The following is a 23,551-nucleotide window of genomic DNA, read 5'->3' as shown; positions in this document are numbered from 1 at the left end:
CTACCTCAAGTACTACAACCAAGCACATGTTCCCAATCCTACTCATGCAAATCTTTGAGGGGCAAAATTAATGCATAGTAGAAACTGGGTATTGAAAAGTATGATCAAAGTGTAACTTGCCTTGCTAATAATCAGAAAACTCTAGAGATTCGTAGTAACAAGCTTCGCACTCTAGAAAATCTAGCATAGACAAACAATAGCATACATAAGCACTCAAGCAAACGATGCAAAGAGAAATCAAAGAAAAGATCCAAAGAACTCGAAAACAAGCAAACAGCTAATCTAAACAGAAAAACAGCACTATATTTATGTGGATTAGATCTTAACAGAACGTAGAAGTGATTAGCTACGATTTGTAAAAAGAATCAACTCAAACGGAGCTATAAAACTCAAGATACGAACAAAACAAGATCAAATTCAAATCTGAAATAAACTCAAATATTAAATTGTCAAGTTGGTTTACTAGATAGATGGGATCGCTCTAAAGATTTTGGCATTGATTTCGTCAAAATTGGATGAACAAGCAAAAAGTTATGAGGGTTTAAAGATAAGGGGCTAATCTGCGAAGAAAATATTCACTGATGGCTCCCTGGCCAAAATCTAAAATAAAAAAGAAAAACCTACAGAATGAACGTTCGCTACCGAAACTAATCTAATGAATCTGTTTGCTACAGAACCTAAACGAACGAACGTTCGCTAAATAAACTAACTAAATAGATAAACCGGATCTAAAGAGAAAATCGGAAAAAGACCGGATCGGACCGTGCGGTTTTACCGGTTCAGATCAGTTTGGTGGCGGCGATGACGAGATCGACGGTGGCAGCAGCGGGGCTCCGGTGAGGCGGCTTCGGCGGTGGGTCGTGGCACGGCGGCGGCGGCAGCGGCTGCGGTGAAGTGCGATGGCGCTTCGGGCTTCGGCGGCTGTGTGCGGCGCAGGCGGCGGCAGCGTTCGAGGTGGAGAGGAGGGGGTCGGGGCGGCGGTAATTAAAGGCTGGGGGCGCTGCGGCTTGGGGCTGGGGGCAAGCGGGCGGCGGACTCTTGCCGGCATCCGGCTCGGAGACGACGGGGGAACAGCGGTGTCGGTGACCTGGGTCGGCCGCGTTGGCTTGGCCCAAACTTTTTTTTAAACATTTTTTCCAGAGACAAAATCACGCTAATATAAATATAAATAATATCCTAAAAATAGCAGAAAAATTCACGTAGTAATATGGCCTTATTATTGATCTAGTGAACATTTTTCTCGGCCTAAATGCCTAAACTAAAAACAAACACTATATTACTAATTACTCTGCTAACTAATAAATAAACTAGCGAATAAAATCAAATAAATTCTCCAAAAATTCAACAATTTCCAATATTTCTTTATTGATTTTGAACAAGTCATTTTATCTCTCTCTTTATTTTAAAATAATTGGAAAATAATTTTGAAAAACAATTTGATCTAATTACCAAATTTTGATAAATCAAAATTGGATTTTTGTGAAACCTCCAACTCTCTCAAAAATTGGTCCTGGAGTTGCTTAAGGCCTCTTGGACCAAAAATGCAACTAAAACAAAGGAACAAAATGTATAAATCATGGATGCATATGAATGATCTATGAATAACATCCAAATTGAAAATTGGGATGTTACAAACCTACCCCCCTTAAGATGAATCTCGCCCTTGATATTCGGGTTGGTCAGCAAAAAGGTGTGGGTGGTCCTTGCGGAGGTCTTCTTCATGCTCCCAGGTAGCTTCCTCCTCGGTATGGTGGCTCCACTAAACTTTGGAAAACTTGATGACTCTGCTGCGAGTAACTCTGCTGGAAAACTCGAGAATCTTAACGGGTTTCTCTTTATAGGTCAGATCACTATCCAACTGAATCGCTTCGAGTGGCACTCTATCTCTCAGAGGAATGTCAACCATCTCTGCATGGCACTTCTTCAACTGGGAAACATGAAACACATCATGAACTCCTGACAAACCTTCGGGTAATTCCAACTTGTAGGCAACTTCTCCCATACGTTCCAAAACTTTGTATGGTCCCACAAATCATGGTGCTAGCTTTCCTTTGACTCCAAATCGCTTAACTCCTCGAAGTGGGGACACACGTAGATATGCTCTATCTCCGACTTCATAGGCTACCTCCTTGCGCTTAGTATCGGCATAACTCTTCTGCCTGGACTTCGCTATCTTGAGTCTATCTCGAAACAACTTAACCTTCTCCTCAGAATCTCTGATTAAGTCTGGTCCGAGCAACTGTCGATCTGCAACTTCATCCCATGACAATGGTGTCCTGCACCTCCTTCCATACAAAGCTTTGAAAGGGGCCATCTTCAAACTGGCTTGATAACTGTTGTTATAGGAGAACTCTACAGGGCAAATTATCATCCCAACTAGATCCATAATCTAGCGCACAAGCTCTAAACATGCCCTCTAGAATCTAATTAACTCTCTCGGTCTATCCATCTGTCTGCGGATGAAAGGCTGTACTGAACTCTAGCCTGGTACCCAAAGTTTCCTGCAAATGATTCCAATACTTTGAAGTAAACTACATTCCTCTATCTAATACGATGGTCCTTGGAACTCCATGCAGACATACAATCCTGATCATGTATATCTTCGCCACCTTAGCACTCGTATAAGTTGTCTTCACAGGGATGAAATGGGCTACCTGGTCAACCGATCAACTACAACCCAGATAGAGTCATAGCCTGAACGGGTCCTGGGTAATCCAGTGATGAAAGCCATGCCAAGTTTATCCCACTTCCATTCGGGTTTGGCAAAGGCTAAAGTAACCCTTCTGGTTTCTGATGCTCTGCCTTAACTCTCTGACATACATTGCATACTACTACATACTCTGCAATATCCTTCTTCATTCCTATCCACCAAAGACTCTCCTTCAAGTCCAAATACATGTTGGTGTTGCCTGGGTGAATCGAGTAAGGCGAATCATGAGCCTCCTGAAGAATTAACTTCCTGATCTCAGGGTCATTAGGCACATAGATACGATCCTCAAACCAAAAAGTTTCATGCTCATCCTCACGAAAACTTTTAGCCTTTCCTTTACTCATCCTTTCCTTTATCTCTGCAATCTCCTTGTCCATCTTCTGGGCTTCTCTGATCTTTCCCAACAAAGTGGAATGTATTTCTAGTGCCGCAACATAACCTCTTGGAACTATCTCCAAGTGAAGTTCTCATAGATCATCAGCTAACTCCTGGGGTAATCCTTCGGTTATGAGTGTGTTAACGTAACTCTTGCGGCTCACCGCATCTGCTATGACATTGGCCTTTCCTGGATGATAACGCAATCCCATGTCATAATCCTTTATGAGCCCCAACCATCTCCTCTGCCTGAGGTTGAATTCCTTCTGTGTGAACATGTACTTCAAACTCTTATGATCTGTATAAACATCACAACGGTTTCCGATGAGAAAATGTCTCCATGTCTTGAGCGCATGCACTACGGCTGCTAACTCCAAATCATGTGTGGCATAATTCAACTCATGAGGTCGAAGCTGATGTGACGCATATGAAACAACTCTTCCTTCCTACATAGAACTCTTCCAAGTCTTTGACGAGAAGCGTCGCAATAAATTTGGAAATCCTTGCGTATATTTGGGAGAATCAGCACTGGGGGTGTAACCAAATGTTTCTTCAACTCCTGAAAACTGGCCTCACAATCCTCGGTCCATTTAAACTTAGTGCCCTTCTTCAATAACTCCGTCATGGCCTTCACGACCTTGGAAAAAATCTTAATAAATCTCTGATAATAACCCGCGAGTCCAAGAAAACTTTGGATTTCTCCAACTAAGGTGGGTGCCAACCACTCAGTAACATATGCAACCTTGGTAGGGTCTACTGCTATTCCTTCTCCTGATATAACATGTCCGAGAAATCCAACTTCTTTCAACCAGAACTCACATTTGCTTAACTTGGCATACAACTGATGTTCCCTGAGCTTCTCAAGAACCAAGCACAAATGCTCCTTATTCTCTTCTTCATTCTTCGAGTAAACCAATATGTCATCAATGAAAACCACGACGAACTTGTCGAAGAACTCCATGAACACCTTGTTCATCATAGTCATAAAATAGGGAGGGACATTAGTCAAACCAAATGACATAACCGTATACTCATATAGCCCATACCTCATGGTAAAAGCTATCTTAGGTATATCCTTCTCTCGGATCTTCAGTTGGTGATAACCTGATCGAAGATCGATCTTGGCGAAAACCTTAGCTCCCCGCAGCTGGTCAAACAAATCACTGGTTATCGGCAGAGGGTATTTGTTCTTGATCATCACCACATTCAGCGTACAATAATCAACAACCATCCTTAAAGATCTGTCCTTCTTCTCAACTAGAAGCACTGGGGCTCCCCAAGGTGATGAGCTTGGTCGAATATAACCTTTCTCCAGTAACTCCTTAATCTACTTCTTTATTTCCTCCAGATCATTGGCGGGCATCTGATACGGTCTCTTTGATATTGGTCTGGTGCCTGGCAACAACTCGATCAAAAACTTTATGTCTCGATCTGGTGGCATGCCTGGTAACTCCTCCGGAAATACATCGGGGTAATCCTTCACAACTGGTACTTCCTCCTGAACAACTCCAGAAAGGGAATTCACCTGATTCCTCCTTGGTGCATGCCTAGACACATACTTGATCCTTTTTACCTCCGAGGTGGTAAGAAAAATTGAATTGCTGGCACAATCAATGTTTCCCTCAAACTTGGATAGCTAATCCATGCCTAGGATCACATCCAATCCTTGTGACTCCAGGACAATAAGGTTGGTGGGGAAAACGTGTCTACCTATGTTTATTGGCAACTGATAACATCCCCGACTAGCCATATACTCTGCTCCTGGGGAACTCACTAACATAGGTGACTTAAGGGCTACGGTTGGCAACTTAAACTTGTTCACAAATCCCCTTGATATGTATGAATGAGATGAACCAGTGTCAAAAAGAACAAGAGCTATAAATGCATTAATCAAAAACTTACCGACAACTGCGTCGGGCTGCTCCTCAATTTCCTCCACACTGACGTGGTTCACTTGACCTCTGGTGAAAGGGTTGGGCTTGTTTCTAGAACTTCCATTGCCATTTCCATTCTTTGCTTCAAAACATTTAGTGGCATAGTGTCCGGTCTTCCCGCACTTGAAAAAAGTAATGTGACTCAGATCCTTCTTGGCGGGTGTCGCGGGGTTGGAACGGCTCTGACTGTTGCTTCCTCCATTCCCATTACCATTCTTAGGGCCACTATGGTTGTGTGAACTTCCTCTGTTGTGCGAATGTCCTTCATGGTTATACCCTCCATGGTTATGATGAGTGTGTCCTCCCGAGTACAGGGAATAGCGAGGCTTCTGTTGAGGTCCAGAATTATACTTCCCCTGTCCGTACTTCCTCCTGCGGTTGTCTATCTGCTGCTGCTTGCCTTCAATCATGAGGGCCCTATCCACCAACTCCTAGTAGTAGTTGAAGGTTGCCACCATCAACTCCATACTCAGCTCATCATTGAGTCCGTCAAGAACTTCTCCAACTTTGCGGCATCTGTGGCCACATCATCTGGGGCATAGCGTGCTAGCTTGCTGAACTCATCCACATACTGTCCCACTGTACGCTTCTTCAAACTCATGGTTCCAGCTGAAACATGTGCGATGCGGAAGGCCAGCTGAAACTGATCCCATGTAACTATAGCAATGGGGTAGGTGGTAATGAAATTCTCGCACCAAGAGGCTGCGGGTCCATCAAGCTGATGTGCGACAAAGCGCACTCTCTCCGCATCCGTGCATCCAGCAGCGGTCAGCTCCCTCCCAATCTTGCAGAGCCAATCATCTGCAACGATCGGCTCGGTGCTGGTAGAAAACACCAGCGGATTCAAACATCAGAAAATGGGCTAGGTTGTCAACTAGGGTGGTGGCGATGGGTTGTTTTTGTTGTTGTTGTTGTTATTGTTGTTGTTTTTGTTGTTGTTTCCTTTGTTTTGGATCATCATTTGCATAAGGGCATTCTTCTGTTGGATCAACTCGGTGAGCTCCGGTGGGAAAGTGAATCCGGGTCACGTCTCGGAGGCATCTGATGGGTTAGAGGGGGTGAGAAAATAGAATAGAATAAGGTCTATGAGAGATTTCACTACCTATATGCATATGAGGCAAATACATTCAATTCACACCACTCAACATCAAACAAGATTCACACAAATGATCTGAACTACTATTACGAATCAATCAATTCTAACTACTTGGAAGAATACTACTAGTAACATGGTAGTCGTCTAGAAGTTTTGATCGGTGGAAGACTCCATAATATCAGCTCCAGCTTCGTATTCATAATCATCATCACTATCATCATCATCATCACTGTCGGTGTCTGTGTCATCCAATATGATGTAGTCCTCCGAACAAATATCCACTTCAGGTTCTTGCTTTGGTTTCACCACGGGTATTCGTAGCTTCCTCTTCAGATCTTCATACTTCTCCAGTAGTACAACAATTTCTTCTTCATATCCATCGCGTGTTGACTTGAGTTCCTCTTCTATCTCGATTTTCCCCTTCATCGCCTTCTTGGTCTTCTTCATGATAGCGCACATCTGGTTCTCATATCGGCGAATGTGCTGATCCATCTCCTGAATATACGCTGCAATTGATCCATCCTTCCTCGTGCGAATCATCTCCCATTGCTCATCTCGGCGTCCACATATCTGATAGACGGTGCCTTCAAGATAATTGTGGTACACCTCACAAATGCGTCCAAAAGTGATGTGGGCTGCCATGCTCTTTCCCAAGCTCCAAGTTGGTGCATCCAAGGTACACTCTATGGGATCAGTAGTTGGTGCAAATGTCCTCCCAGGTACACGAACTTTAATCCTCCAGTGCTCCTCTTCTGGTAAAGTTGCAGTGAAGGTTCCAGTGAAGCTTCGTAGTCCGATGTCCAGGTACTTCGTGACTTCCTTCAAGTGGCGTCCGAACAAGGTGTCATCATCCGGCTGGGTGAACTTGTTCCTGTCATCATCTATAGAGTAGAAATAGAGGAGGATTAGAAATGAGCAGAGAAGAGTATCCTGTGGCTTTTCCTAGTGGTCACGTCCTACAGTCAGAGTGTGCTCTGATACCATCTTGTAGCGACCATGATCCCAATGGACCAAAGTCTCTGTGCTTAAGTGTCATCCCTGTATTGCTATGCTGACACACACAGTACTCGAGGAATTATAACAGAGTTCAATCACACACTTATTACATCGTGTCCTCATAAAGAGTATTTATTACACAAATAATATGGCCGAAGGCCATTTAACAAAATAACTACGGAAGCTTCAAAGATAAATGAGTCCATCAAACTCCAATGGCATAGCTGAGTGCATGACAACGACCTAGCGCACCTTATTCTTCATCGTAAAGTTTGCAACATGAGATGTTGCAGCCATGTAGGTCAGCACATGGAATATGCTGGCAGAGTTACACTATAGAGCAAGTGAATGCAAGGCATTATATTTACATGCATGTTTGGCTGGTGGAGGCTCTAAGTTTAATGTTTTGCATAAAGCTAATTTTTCCCTACAACAAAGGAATACATTTATTTACTACAAAGTTTATACCAACGATTGAGAAGGTTCCTCTAAAGCAAATCCTAAAATTAACCAAGTATCATCATTAAACCCAACTCATTAATTAAAGAGTGATGAGATCAACAAAAATATCCACTTCTAGATACTCAAATTATCCATAAGTGGGGACATGGCTAACCATGATTAGTTTGTACACTCTGCAGAGGTTGCGCACTTTTCCCCACAAGACTCGACCGCATCCATGATCGGAAGACCGAGACATAGTCTTTATGAAGCATTAACTCTCTACTCTAGGTAGACCGGTACACCTACTTTGCCCTACATCTGCTAGTCCACCTCTTTAAGAGCTCGCACAATTTACTCATCTATGCCAGAGCCCATAATGGCTTGTGGCTGCACACGGAAGTTTCTAGGCATGAAATATCATATGACCCCTTTGAGCCTAGGTGGCGAACCGAGGGGAAATCACACGGGTACTCTAGGATTCCCATGGGCAAGCACTGATTTCTCCAGGTTCCCTAAACAATCCACCCAGATTTGTATTAAATTTGCCACCTTAATGTTGTCCAAAATTATGATCTCTCACAACTTGCATGAATCTCACGTACCAATCCCCGTCTACTAGCATGGCTAAGCAATATTTGAGCATAACGTATATTCCCGGGGTGATCAAAGGTAATAGGTTCCTACCTCAAGTACTACAACCAAACACATGTTCCCAATCCTACTCATGCAAATCTTTGAGGGGCAAAACTAATGCATAGTAAAAATTGGGTATTGAAAAGTATGATCAAAGTATAACTTGCCTTGCCGATGATCGGAAAACTCTAGAGATTCGTAGTAACAAGCTTCGCACTCCAGAAAAACTAGCATAGAGAAACAATAGCATACATAAGCACTCAAGCAAACGATGCAAAGAGAAATCAAAGAAAAGATCCAAAGAACTTGAAAACAAGCAAATAAATAATCTAAATAGAAAACAAATGTTAACAACATTATATTTATGTGTATTAGATCTTAACAGAAGGTACATGTGATTAGCTACGATATGCAAAAAGAATCAACTCAAACGGAGCTATGAAACTCAAGATACGAACAAAACAAGATCAAATTGAAATCTGAACTAAACTCAAATTTTAAATTATCAAAAACATGTTCAAGTTGGTTTAATGGTTAGATGGAATCGCTCTGAAGATTTTGGCGTTGATTTCGTCGAAATTGGACAAACGAGCAAAAAGTTACGAGGGTTTAAAGATCAGGGGCTAATCTATGAAAAATATATTCACAGGTGGGTCCCTGCCTGAAATCTAAAATAAAAAGAAAATTCTGCAGAACTAACATTCGCTACTGAAACTAATCTAATGAATATGTTTGCTACAGAACCTAAACGAACGAACGTTCGCTAAATAAACTAACTAAATAAATAAACTAGATCTAAAGAGAAAACTGAAAAAAACCGAATCGGACCGGGCGGTTTTACCGGTTCAGATTGGTTCGGCGGCGGAGGCAACGAGCTCGACGGCGGCGGCAGCGGTGCATGACACGGCAACGGCGGCTATAGACGGCAACAGCAGTGGTGAAGTGGCGGTGCGGCGCGGCGGCGAAGTGCGGCGCCGCTGCGGGCTTCGGCGACGGTGTGCGGCGCAGGCGGCGGTGACGGTCTAGGTGGAGGAGGGGGTCGGGGCAGCGGTATATAAAGGCCGGGGGGCGCTACGGCTTGGGGGAGGGGGCAAGCGGTGGTGGAGGCAGAGTCGTGGCGGCAGCGAACTTCTGCCGGAATCCGGCTAGGAGACGACGCGGGGACGGTGGCGTCGGCGACCTGGGCCGGCTGGGCTAGCTCGGCCCAGTTCGGTCGGCCCGAACTTTTTTTAAACAATTTTTCCAAAGACAAAATCACGCTAAAATAAATATAAATAATATCGTAAAAATACCAAAAAAATTCACGTAGTAATATGCCCTTATTATTGACCTAGTGAACATTTTTCTGGTCCTAAATGCCTAAACTAAAAACAGACATGATAGTACTAATTACTCCGCTAACTAATAAATTAACTAGCGAATAAAATCAAATAAATTCTCCAAAAATTCAAAATTCAATTTCCAATATTTCTTTATTGATTTTGAAGAAGTCATTTGTATTCTCTTTTTATTTTTAAATAATTGGAAAAAAGTTTTGAAAAACAATTTGATCCAATTATCAAATTTTGATAAATCAAAATTGGATTTTTGTGAAACCTCCAGCTCTCTCAAAAATTTGTCCTGGAGATGCTTAAGGCCTCTTGGACCAAAAATGCAACTAAAACAAAGCAACAAAATGCATAAATCATGGATGCATATGAATGATCTATGAATAACATCCAAATTGAAAATTGGGATGTTACAGAAACACCATCCCTATTCGACGTAGCAAATTTTGTGCTCGGGACAAATCTTGAGAAGGGTGACGAGACGCTGGGATTAAGGTCGTCTAGATGGGAGAATTATCCCTTGACCTACGAGCGGATAAAATATGATGGCCTCGATACCCATGTGAGTTTTGAGATAGCTGCAAGGTCGAAAGAGCTTGTTGCAAAGTTGTCTCCCATCAGGTCATTATAGAGGGATGAACTATTTCCTCTCTTGTAAAAATTATATTTCCTTTTTGTGTACATTTATATAGATGAACTATTTCGATGGTGTGCATGTCTTTGGAACAAATGTACTCTGTGTACATTGATATAGGTCCGCTTGACTATAATGAACTATTTATCTGCCTAGTTTTCTCTACTATTGCTCCTTGCAGTGAGCGGTATGCAATGCATGTGTCAGTAGACATGACAACTTGTCCATGGAAGTTGAACCACGAAGACCATCATGTTTCTACCACTACCACACGCAATTCCCACGATGTCGCTCCAACCCATGGCACCACATCCCCCGATGTGCGCCTCACTCCACTCAGCCCCACCGCTCCTCTGCCTTTGTGTCCGGCCATCACATGCGGGGCAGCTGAACTGCGACAACCATCAAGTTTCTACCACAGCCACATGTGATTCCCATGACTCCGCTCGAACCCATGACACCACATGTCCGTCGACCTGCGCCTCACCCCTCTCGGTCCCACCACCCCTCTGCTTTTATGAGAATAACATGTGGGCCAGTCGCATTTAGCGTCCACATGTCCTTGACTCAAAGGCAAGTGTACTAAGCCACTCAAGCTCGGTTATGTGGGCCCCGAGAGGGAAATGTAACTCCTATGCCAGGGCTTGTGGTGCTCCTATAGTACGAACTTGTGCCAAACTCGGAATTTGTTTCTTGTACTACTACCAATGTGTCGGCTGTGCATTGCAATGGATCCAAAGTAGTAGACTAATACTTGTTCACAAACTTGAAATATAAACACTCTAGTTTTGATATACATATATCAGTAAAAATAAATTATCCTTCACTGAAGACATATTCCTCGGGCTATTTTGATGAGGTGAGGGCAGTTGTGGCTAGTTTCACATGGTCTGAGAAGAAAAATAGAATCGAAAGTAGCACAACATGTTGGAACGTGTCGGAGGAAGGCTGGCAGGAGAAGTACAACAAACATCACATGTGCATCATATTTTGAGAAGGGTTTAATGTAATTCGTGTGAAAATGGGTCTGTGTGGGTGTACGAGTAGTACATCCATACCATTGACATTCATGCACGCAGGAAACACTTGTGTGCATGATTTCACCCTATTTTCATATCATGTTTGGGAATGGATTTTTTTGTCATCGGATCTCATTTTTGTAGTTGGTTTCAATTTAGACTATGCATGTATTATTGCGAGAGATAGATCTACATATAATATTTGTGTGACAAAGAGGGGGGCGGGGGCAGCGATACCTACCGAGAGAGGGGCATATGTGTGTTCGAAAGACTGTGTGTGTTGTAGAGAGAGGAGTGTGCGAAAGGGAGAGAGAGAGGGTGTGTGCATGTGTGTGTTAGAGAGAGAGAGGTGCGTGTAATGTCGGGATCGACAAGGTTATGAGGTTGCGGATATGGTAGAGCGATAGTGTGTGTGCTATGAAGGGACACACAGACAGTGTCTGTTTGCGTGTGACAGCTAGATAGACCTCGACGGCATTGCTAGCTAGGGGTGGAAGGTTATGTGTGGTAGAAAGAGATAGTAGAGAGAGAGATGAATGCTTGTTTGTTGCAAGGATACATAACTACATAGATGGGGGTAGCAAGAAGAAGAGAATGGTGATGTGCCTTTTTGTCATGGGATGGAAGAGAGACCAACAGACACGCATCGTGTGGAGAGGTGTGTGTGTTGAGAGAGAGAGAGAGGGAGGGAGGGAGGGAGGCGTGGACCTGATAATGAGATGGGTGCTCATGTGTATGTTATAGGAAAGGAATTCAGAGGGATACATCGTCGTCTCCGTGTGCCTCGGTTATCTCTTACCCGAGCCTCCTCCTCCTCCTCCTAGGCGCCTCCTAGGCGACTCCTAGGTGACCACCGCCGGTGGCCACTCCGGCCCCAACATCCACCCCCTTCTCCCCTGCCGGTGGCCACCCCAGCCCCGGCAGCCACCTCTTCCTGTGGTGTGCCACTCCGTCCACAATAGACACACCATGGCACCTTTTGCCCTCAACTTTGATCGTGGTAAGAAGTTCCAAGCGGACATGAGGAAGAAGTTTGGGCACCTGGTGGTTTTCTCACCAGGGTTTCGTCAACAAGAGTCCACGATGGTGGTATCCTTTTGCAGAGCTATGTTCAAACTTGATCCTCACACAGTTAGTGTTTCCCTCCATGCTATGTTTGGTGGATATGCACAAGGTTTTAGGGTCCGTCACCTCAAAGATAGATCGTTCAAGTTTTCAGTTGCTTCCAAATTAGTGGGTTTTGAGATTTATAATGTGGTAAAGTGGTTGAGAAGGAGTTTGAAATGGTTTTTAATCTCTGGAATTATGGTGGTCCAAATTGGCTTAGAGAAGAGAGAGCTTTATATGCTGAGCTTGATCAAGAATGGACGTTAGTGGGTAGGCATGGTAAAGCTATTCAACCAAACTCCGGCGATCACCGGACTGAGGCTCCGGCTAGCTGGAATACCAGATCAGTGTTTGAGCGTTTATCGGGCTGCATTCATGAGGGGAATGATCAGGGGGGTTATGATGGCCATTGCATCAAGTCATAATGATGGACAGCGCAATGAGCTCCAAGTTATTGCGCAAAGGCAACGTACCAATTTGCATGTCTCATGCTATGCATGCGGGGAGCAGGGGCATTACGCGCGTAACTGCTCTAGCCCCAATCTTCCTGGGCTTTGGCCTTTTATTCCTTTTGCCTCTTTCCGAAGTCCTCTGGAGCAGGCCTGGGCCGACGGCCAGGTGGAATCTTGGTTTCTTCCTAATGGGCCAGCATTACCGTTAAGGAAGGTCTCGACATTTCAGGAGCTAGTCAAGGACCTTTTTCCAAATTTTCAGCCGAGACCCCTGCTTGCCTCCTCGCATTCCCCCTCACCTACCAGCTCCGCTACAACCTCGTCAAGCTCGCCAACTTCATCTTCTCCGGGGAGGCCTTTGAGGCTCTGCGCGTCGACAGCGACAACAATGGCTAACATCCCATTGATCCAGCCCCGTTCATCCCGCAGGGCTTTCAGATACTGCCAGTGGAGGGGCGCAATGGGGTTTCCAGGGTGGTATTGCCGCACCACCGCGTCGGCACGAAGATTGGGCGATTGTCACTATACACCCACATCCTAATGAGATATTCTTCCCTAATGTTCGAGATGTTCTAGAGGAGTTTTTTCAAGAGGTTGAAGAAGTTCAGTTTAGAGAGATTCAGCCCTGTCCATTTGGGGAAGCGTATATTCAGTTTAGGCATGTAAGGGACAGGGACAGATTGGTCAGGCAGAGTCCTCATCAGTTTGGGGATGTTTTCTCAATTTTACTCCCCATAATAAAGGCAGAAACTGGCATAGAATCCATTTTAATAGAATCTGTTGGTTGCTATTTGTGGGTGTGCCTTTCGACTACTGCAACATAGATGATATTGATGCTGCCATTTCCAAATGGGGCAGGATCATTAGCTAGGAAAAATAAGATGCTCTTAGGGGAAAGATTTTGTTCAAGGCTAGAGTGACTGAACTCATGGATGTACCCAAAAGCATTAGATGGTCTGAAGGTGAAAGTTTTGAGGAGGAATCTTGGACATGTTCTGTTGAAGTTCTGTGGGAGGAAATGCTGGGAGGTGGACATGCCGATGAGGATCCAATCCCTCCTCCTGGGGTGGACCCACATCCAGTGCCACAGCATGCTAATGACTTCCCTGGGTTCCAGCCTTTACCTGTGCAAAATGATCATGACAACAATGATGAGTGGGATGAATAGGATGAGCAAGAGGAGAATGATCACTGGGCTTTTCCACAACAAAACCATCCTGCACCTGTGCAGCAGCAGTTGGAGCTACCTATTCTACCTGAAGATGGTGCTCCCAATAGTGGCATCACAACAACATTTTCTCTGTCTGATGGACTGCTTTCTCTTACACATTATGCTTGTGAGGAGGTAAACCAGGGTGCTCAGGCACCACAATTGAGCATGGAATTAAATAATATTGCACTAGCTTACCAGGAGGACCCAGAGGAGGCTGAGCCAATCCAGGAGGCCAGGGTGGAGGAAATGCCAGCTCCTGGACCCCAGCCATTGGAGCTGCAGGGCCCCCTTCTTATCTTACAGGACCAGATTGCTCCTGAGGCCCAGCCACAAGCTGTAGAACAAGTTTCTGTGCAGGTTGTTGAGAATGTTGCAAGTAAGAATATCCTGAAGGTTGGCAGTTCTGCTGTAGTTGACAGTGCTTTGGAAGGAGCTGCAGATAGTGAGAGAGATAATATTATAGTAAAGTGCACTGAGAGTATGATTTCAAGGAAGGAAGTGGAGGTGGCTGCTATTAAAGGAAAGCAAAATGTAATGGTGGAGCCTTCTGATGTTAGTAAGAAAGGTACTTTTGGTCCTCACTCCGCTCCTTGTTCCCCAAACTCTTTTGATGTGCAAAATATTGTTGAATCACATGCTATGGATATTATTGATGGTTCTCATTTGATCTCTGAAGAAGGTTTGGATCTGTGGATCCAACATTTTGCTCCAGCCACCCAGGGGGAATCTAACACATTTAAGATTGATATACCTGTAAGTTGGTTCAACTTCATAATACATCTCCTATTAACTCCTGATAAGTTTGGTTGGGTTATGAAGCTGCTCAAATCAGAACTCTGGACTTTGTTGACTGCAAACTGTACTGCTGAAGAAACTATCTCTTTTCATATTCCTGATACTTGCTCCACTTCTCAAGCCCCTAGCTGCAAGGACTTCATGCAGGGCTCTGGCAAGGAAAATGAGGGAATAAGCCCAGCTGCTCACTCTTCTAGTGGCACTAGGAGCCCTCTGCAGCAGGTGTCTCCAAATAAAATCATCATCCTGCCTCTTGGGGAGGCAGTTTCAAGGAAGAGAAGGGACAAAGAACTTCTTGTGGAAACAGAGGTAAGAAGGAGTGACAGGATTAAAAGAGATAATAATGGTTATAGGAGGAATTCTTGTGCTGCTCAAACATGCCTACCCTGTCATGCTTTACCTCCAACAATTCCTAATAAAATTGTCAAAAATCTGACAAAGAGTTTCTGCAAGGTATCTGAGGAAGAAGCTCGTGAGAAGTTGTCCAAGAAACTCAAGAAAAAGGACAAGGAGGAGGTGGCTAAGGTTCCCAAGGCCACTGGAGATGCTGAACACCCTCATGCTGTGCAACCATGATTGGACAACACACCTACATATCATTCAGAAAGCTTCTCCACCTGTTTTTCTTTCAGCATGGACAATGTAGGATGGTTGTGCTTAATTCTAGGCACATATGTAATGCTTTTGGTTATGCTGCTCTTTACCACTTTTGGGATACTAGTGGGAGATCTTTTCAATTTCATGTGTGTAACCAAGACTTTGTGAGGAGGGTTTTGTGGGACAACTGTAATGTGATTCTCCTGGAAAGTGCTTGTGTCACTGCCTATGTTTGTGCTATCCTTGTGAGGTGGAGATATGCAGTTGGTGTTGTGCATGTGCACCTATTTCATACAAGGTTTGGCACCAGGGGATGGTACTTGGTGTTTACAATCAATATGATTATAAGTGTTAATGAATAATAACAGATCATGGAACATACTGAATTGGAATGTCAGGGTAATAATTCCTCAGATAAGTGGTTAGCCATCAGACAAAAAATTGAGGAGAGTGTTGCTTGTATTGTTTGTATTCAGGAAACTAAAAGAGAAGTGTTTGATCTTGCTTACATTCATAACTTCTGTCCACAAAGATATAATAAGTTTGAATTCCTACCCTCAGTTGGAGCTTCTGGTGGTATTTTGACTGCATGGAATGGATCCCTCTTCAATGGGGAAATGCTCTTTCAAAACAAATTCTCTCTCACAGTTCAGTTTACAAGCAATACTTCTAATCACTCATGGATACTTACTAATATATATGGACCTTGCAATCATGAGGATAAGCTAGAATTTATTGATTGGTTGAATTCTATTCAAATGGATAATGAGGCTGAATGGATAATCATGGGAGATTTTAACTTCATAAGATCTCCAGAGGATAGAAATAAACCAGGGGGATATCAATCAGATGTTGTTCAATGAGGCTATTAGTAATCTTGGGTTAGTTGAGCTGCCCTTAAAAGGTAGACAATTTAGTTGGAGTAACATGCAAGATAGCCCACTTCTGGAAAAGCTTGACTGAATTTTCACATCAGCTGCTTGGATGACATCTTTCCCTGATTCCATTGCTCTTCCTCTAGCCAAACCTATCTCTGATCACATCCCTTGTATGATCAAAATTGGAACAAGTATTCCCAGGTCTAAGGTTTTCGGGTTTGAAAATTATTGGTAGAAGCACAGCTCATTTAAAGATATTGTTCAAGCTGCCTGGAATATTCCAGTGGGTTTCACTGATCCTGCTAAGAGGGTTAATGCCAAATTTAAAAATTTGAGAAGAGCACTCAAACTCTGGGCCAAGAGCATATCTTGTTTGAAAAAGCAAATTGATGAACTAAATGCTTGCATCTTTCTTTGGGACATGATTGAGGAATACAAAGATCTAACACAATTTGAAGCAAATTGTAGGATTTTGCTAAAAGAATATTTGCTGGTGGTACTTAATAACCAGAAGATTTACTGGAAACAAAGGGGGGAAATTAAAAGAGTTCAGTTTGGTGATGAAAACACTAAATTCTTTCACACTAAGGCTTCAATAAATCATAGACACAATAAGATTGCAATGCTGGTGAATGAGGATCAGATGGAAGTCACTGACCATGAGGGGAAAGCGGCTATTCTTTGGGAGGCTTTCAAAAAAGACTTGGACAGTCCAATGGCCACGACATGTACTTTGACCTATGAGCATAGAATTGATCCTCAAACTTTTCAAGAGCTGGAGAGGCCTTTCACACAGGAAGAGATAGATGATGTAGTGAAAAACTTTCCAAATGACAAATCTCCAGGTCCAGATGGCTTCAACAATGAATTCATTAAAGCCTGCTTGGACATTATTAAGGAGGATACTACTGCACTAATAATGGCTTTTCATGCTGGCACTGTGAATCTTGAAAGCATCAACACCTCCTTCATCACATTAATTCCAAAAAAGGAGGTTCCCCTCACACCTAATGACTTCAGACCTATTTCTTCGCTAAATGGAATTATGAAAATCATCACCAAATTGTTAGCCAACAGACTTCAGAAAGTGATTCTACAAATGGTTCATATCAATCAGTATGGGTTTTAAAAACACAGAATGATACAAGATTGTCTTGGCTGGGCTTATGAATATATCTATCAGTGTCACAAATCAAGAGAGGAGATGCTAGTGGTCAAGCTAGATTTTGAAAAAGCTTTTGATACTATTGAACATCAGGCAATCATTGATATATTCAGAGCAAAGGGTTTTGGTGAGAAGTGGATCTCTTGGATGAATATGATTTTCACATCTGCAACTTCAGCTGTAATGCTTAATGGAGTCCCTGGGAAGAAATTTTATTGCAAAAGAGGGGTCAGACAAGGTGCTCCTTATTCACCTTTGATATTTGTTCTGGCAGCTGATCTGCTTCAATCCATCTTGAATAAGGCTATGAGACTGGGAATTATAACTCCCCCACTACACAGAAATTCTTGCCATGACTTCCCTATAGTGCAGTATGCTGATGACACACTGGTCCTCATGAAAGCTAATGCCAGAGAACTAATTTGTCTCAAGTCACTCCTCAATACCTTTGCTTCTGCCACTGGTTTAAAAGTAAATTATGGTAAATCAATCATGGTGCCCATCAATATCACAGAAGAAAGAGTTGAAATCTTCACAAATACATTGCAGTGCTCTAGAGGGCACTTCCCTTTCACATACTTGGGACTGCCCCTGGGAATTTATAAACCCACTGTGGAACAATGCCTGCCTCTAGTGCAGAGAATTGCAAAAAAACTTGCTGGCCTTTCTACATTCATGACTCAAGCAGGAAGGTTGCTTTTGGTGAAATCAGTACTGGCATCTTTAACTATTTTTTTCATGTGCTGCTTGGATGTGCCTGTTACAATAAAACAACAGATCATCAAATACTTGAGACATTGTTTGTGGAGGAGCCCTGATATGGAGGATAAGAGACCTGCACTAGTGGCCTGGAAAATTGTGTCTAGACCCAAGAGTCAAGGGGGTCTTGGTGTCATGGATATTTTTACACACAACAAGACCTTGCTCATGAAGAACCTCCATAAGTTTTTTAACAGACATGATATTCCTTGGGTAAACCTAATTTGGGAGACTTACTACAGTAATGGAAACTTACTAGGAGACAGTAGGGAGGGTTCTTTTTGGTGGAAATCTAATTTAGCTCTCATTGACCCTTACAAGGCTATTGCCAGATGTAATGTGGGAGATGGTCTTAATGCCTTGTTCTGGGATGACTGCTAGCATGATTTCATCTTGAAGCACAAATTTCACCACCTCATCACTTTTGCCGGAGATACTTCTATCACTGTAAGCCAAGTTATCCATACTGAGTATCTCCAAGATTTATTTCACCTGCCACTGACAACTCAAGCTTATGAGGAATTTCTTGAAATGGAAGATATTTGCATCACATTAAGAAACTCAGAATATCTGTAGTTGAAAGATACATGGAGCTATATTTGGGGAAATGAAAGATACTCTGCAATCAAAGCTTATAAGGTGTTAATATGTTATAAGCCAACTCCACCTCACTTCAATTGGATTTGGAAGAGCTCATGTAAACCAAAACACAAAATTTTCTTCTGGCAACTGCTGCATGATAGAGTTAACACTAGAAACCTGCTAAGAAGAAAGAATTTTGAGCTTGAGGATTATCATTGTGCTGTTAGGGATTGTCAGCAGGAGGAGACACTGCATCATCTTTTTTGGAGCTGCCCCTTTGCAGCACAATGTTGGGATTTCATTTGCCCAAACAGAGACATGAATTTATCTGTGTTGGAAGCATTTCAAGACCTCAAAGACAAACTGCACCTCCCTTTCTTCATGGAGATTATTATACCGGGCTATTGGGCTATTTGGATCTCTAGAAACAACAAAATCTTTGAGCATATTAACCCCTCTTTTCAAGGGTGGAAGCATATCTTTCTGGAAGAGCTCAAGCTATTGAAATTCAGGATGAAGAATAAATTACTGCCTCAATATTCAGTTTGGTTAGACTCAATCTTGTAAATATAGAGATAGGGTAGGTTTTTTTAATAGTTTCTCTATATTTTTGTTTCTGTTTTTTTCTTTTCTTTTCTTTATTTGGGCTTATCTCAAGCCCTTGATACTAGACTCTCTGCCTGGATAATTTAATAAAAGCTGCAGTGGGGTTTTACCCTACTGTTTATATTCAAAAAAAGGAAAGGAATTGTCTAGGTGGTAGTCTTATGATGGCGACCCAATCTATCAATGAGAGTGGGGATAAGTATCAATTTGGTGGATTTTGACATTGACGATCCAACTATATCGGACCCGGTGATACAAATCAACAATCATCACTAAACAAATCTTCGATGGACGATGATCTTGTCGTATGCACAAAATCAACCTGAACAACGAGATAGAGTTCCTCCAAGCAACCGAAGAACCGATTAGAACTAAGATAATGCAATCGTAATTGCCAATAGAATTAATTAAGGATAATGGTGGGGTTGCTAGTACTGAACAAAAGGCGGTAGTCCTACACACACCCCGCAAATGCAAATTATAGCAAAGCAAAACAATGTGTACACAACAACACGAGTTCTAACCTAGAAAAAGGGTAGTAGCCTTATTTATATCTATAGACTATATTACTATATTCTTTTATTTGTATAGTTATATCTATATCTATATCTATTCCACTCCATCCGTTTTTAATTTACTCCTCACATATATAGCTTTGACTGTCCCCAAATTTTATAAAGCTTGACCGAATTTGGTGAAAACAATATGAACATTTACACTAACAAATTTACACAATGTGGAGATAAAAGCAATGATGAATCAAATGATATATATTTGGTGGTGTATATGTTAATACTTTTTCCTACAAATTGTTGAAAGTATACAAAGTTCAACTTTAGAGAAACCCAATTTGCAGTATTATGTATTATTAATTAAGGACAGTAAAACTGAACCACTTCCCAGCCCTCTCACGCCTCCATCCTCCTAGGCCGTTGGATCCTGATTTCTGGTCGTCATCTGCTGTTGGATCCACGTATCAGGGAGAAACTTTCCACGACTTGGGCCGGCTGTCCGTCAAACAGCTACTCCGGTAGAAAAATTGGTGGTCTCTGATTGATTGGGCCACTTATCCAGCCCATTTAGCCTCCTGCACCGCAGGCCTAGGTTGAGGCGTTGAATGCTCATCGTGGACCTCTCCCACCGGTGCCTCTCCTCTCGCCAGCCCTAGATGTGCCGCTGCCGCCGTCACAGCCGCCGTCATTCTCCTCTGATCTGTCATGTTCGTAGCTTCTCTGGGCGCATCATCTCCATTCATCCCCGCAATTCTCCCTTCCAGACCGCCCTCTAGCGACCTAGAGCGAACGCCAAGTGCGCCCGGCGGCCACCTCCAACGCTCACCCCAGTGACTCTTCTCTGTGCCTCTCGAGGATATGAGATAATCTCTTCTGCTACGTTTGGTAAAGGTGCGCCTCAATCCTTCCCTTCTTGCTTTCTTGGTTGTGTACCTGTGTGTGGATCCGAACTCTTCTCTGTTATATGTAGTTTTATTGTATACGAAGTTTACCTTCTCCACCATTTTTTCCATGGACGTATGATATATATTTGCCTTTTTATTTATATAAATAGACGGATTTGTTCTGATGGGAGTGCGACTCATCGGCGTGTATGGTGTCTCGCCCGCGGGCGCGGCTACACGTCGAAGCCCTCGGAGGTCCCTGCTGCCACCGTCTTGCCTCCCGCTTGAGAGTTTGAACTGCACATGCTTTGATGGGCGTATTGTACGCCACCGTCCTGCACCCCCGGCAAACCTGGCCGTGGTTTTGCTGCTGGTGAGTCCCTTTTCAGCTGCCCCTCCCACGTCCTTTCCACCCCTTGTTTTTGGATGTTATGTGCTGAATTGTTCCGAGTTATGCTGTTTTCAGAAGAGAGCACCCCAACCAAGAGTTAAACCACTTTACTGAGGAAGATGATTTTATACAGAATCATGGAAAACATTTCTGAGAGACTTTCATGAAGAAACCCATGGATGGTAATATCTTTTGATTAATATATTCAGTTTGTTCTTCCACTTTTCTTGTCTGCTCTTCACCGCTATGCACTAAGAATACAGCTGCTTTTTTTTCAGCCCAATACTTGGCTGCCAAAAGATTAGAATATTGTCACTAGGTATAAGAAGACTTAGGCTTGAGTTCAAGGGAGAATATTTGTAAATTAATAACTTACGAAAATGAAAAGCCTAGCCCAGGTATCAGAGTACAACTCACAGCTCAAAGATCCCCTATTCTTTGTTTCATTTTCACTGTTTCCTTATTCTGGGGTCCTCTTTTTGAATTATTTACTGATGCTTTGCTTTTTTTAGATTGCAGATTATTTAGTACACTACTTAGGAATTTAGTATCTATGTATCATTGCTTAGAATTAGCCTAGCAAGCATATATGGATTGACACCAAATATTTAGGTCGAGTAGTGCACTTATGTTAAGTTCTACATGGTCTAAATTGAGCAAAGTGTAGGTAGTTCTCACCATCAATGTAATATGGGAGAAGTACAAATGCAATCTGAAGTCGGTAATGTTATTGTCGTGTTAGTTTGCTGCCTGATCATGATCATTCTCTTAGTACGTTATTGTACCTTCAGATTAGAATATCTTTCTTATATGAATTATTTGCTTCAGCATGTAAGTTCATTGTTGTAGGCATGGGGTAGAAGAAGCAAACAAATGTTGGACTCCATCTAGAACCTCAATGAGCCGTACGACCGCGGTGCAGACCGGCCCTTGTAAGCTCCAGATCACCCGCAAGACTGTTGCGAATTTGGGCAGAAATACTAGCTCTTAGTACTTGAATACTTGTCGGTCCATCACACAGGTATGTGCTGGGATTGGGGAATAATTACATGTGACGCCTATAGAGTGACATATATCAATTGCCTTTGATGTTCGTGGTGTTATTGGTTCTGGTTGGTTTGAAAAGATACACATGAATGGGGTGTTTTAATGCAGCGTCTCCTGCTCCAAGTTTGTGACAAAACCCCAGAAGCATGTTGAGGGCATATTACAATCAAAATAACAAGAAATCCGCCAAACATTGTGTGATCAACTTCTTCTTTTGGTTTTGGGGATTGCATCTTGCTTGGCCTCCGGGTATTTCAGCCCCAACAATGATATTTAGTTTATTGTGGAATAACTACCTGTTTGGATGGAATTTATTTTAACATAATTTTACTGCTAAAATGTAACACAACAATAATGATGGAAATCCATGTTATGTTCTTCTAATAGAGTAAGATTCTGGCTTTTTCCTAAAAAAATGGGTTAAATAGTTATACTTAAATAAAGATACAGGCAGGTGTGCAAGTATATGATAACTTGCTCTCCAGTGAGTTGCAAAGCGATGTGATTGGAATTGTATATACACGTGCTTGATCAATCACAAATTATACCATCTAAAGTTCAGCGCAAATTGGTACTAAACTTAAGAGAATCGCTTTGAGTGACATTTATATATGCATGTGATTGGACTTACTATGCAATTTGTGACCTTTATCCTTTAGGTCTTTAAGATTATGATTGTCTATCAGTTTAATATTATCTGGTTACTGACTGTTATGATTTTTTTTTGCCATGTTAAGGTTCTCGATTGTTTACTCAAGTTCCATTGATATTATTGTGCCTTTTCTTCCATACAGGTTTCTTGCATAAGTGTTTGTTGGTACTAGGTTGATGTATCTCATGTCAATATGATATATTCTATGATCAGAATAGTGATTTTTTGCTCGACAGACTGATATTCTTTGCTCAATTAATATTATCTCAATCTGGTTGAAACAGAGCGCACATTAGCTTCTCTACTGTAAATACTTATTTATTTATATTGCAAACACCAGTGCAACTTTTTTATATGAAAAATAAAGTTTCTAAAAGAGTTCATAGCTTTAGACAACTTGTTGGGCTAGGCTTTGAGTGTCTCAGTGGTGCACTTCATGTCGATATTCAGCTTTAGGGATTAATCAATTTGCTTTAGTGTTTGAAACATATATTCAGCTTTGGTAATTAGCTAACTTCTTTTGGTATTTTTGAATTAAACATTGGACTTGTGCCGAGGTATAATATGTTCCCGGCAAAGAGCTTCAAAGTAACAATAGCATTATCTTTGCTTGCGTAATCTGCTTGATAAATCAAAAATTATATACCATCTAAAGTACAGCGCAATTTGGTACTAACTTATATCTAATTCTCTTTAAAATTTTCCCAAAAAACCTTAAGAGAATTAGATATAAGAAAACATC

The 23,551-nt window shown here is 42.3% G+C and overlaps 1 long non-coding RNA gene across 1 annotated transcript; it reads left to right on the top strand.

Annotated features, from left to right (window-relative positions):
* Nucleotides 1–20,455: 20,455 nt before the first annotated feature.
* On the top strand, nucleotides 20,456–23,044 carry LOC123162001 (uncharacterized). The gene is made up of 4 exons (XR_006480980.1): nucleotides 20,456–20,726; nucleotides 20,890–21,092; nucleotides 21,186–21,292; nucleotides 21,960–23,044. It is a non-coding gene; the product is annotated as an uncharacterized lncRNA (long non-coding RNA).
* Nucleotides 23,045–23,551: the final 507 nt, after the last annotated feature.

The sequence above is a fragment of the Triticum aestivum genome, chromosome 7B, assembly GCF_018294505.1.
Source record: "Triticum aestivum cultivar Chinese Spring chromosome 7B, IWGSC CS RefSeq v2.1, whole genome shotgun sequence".
NCBI classification, from domain to species: Eukaryota; Viridiplantae; Streptophyta; class Magnoliopsida; order Poales; family Poaceae; genus Triticum; species Triticum aestivum.
This window is presented reverse-complemented; position numbering and strand designations above follow the sequence as displayed.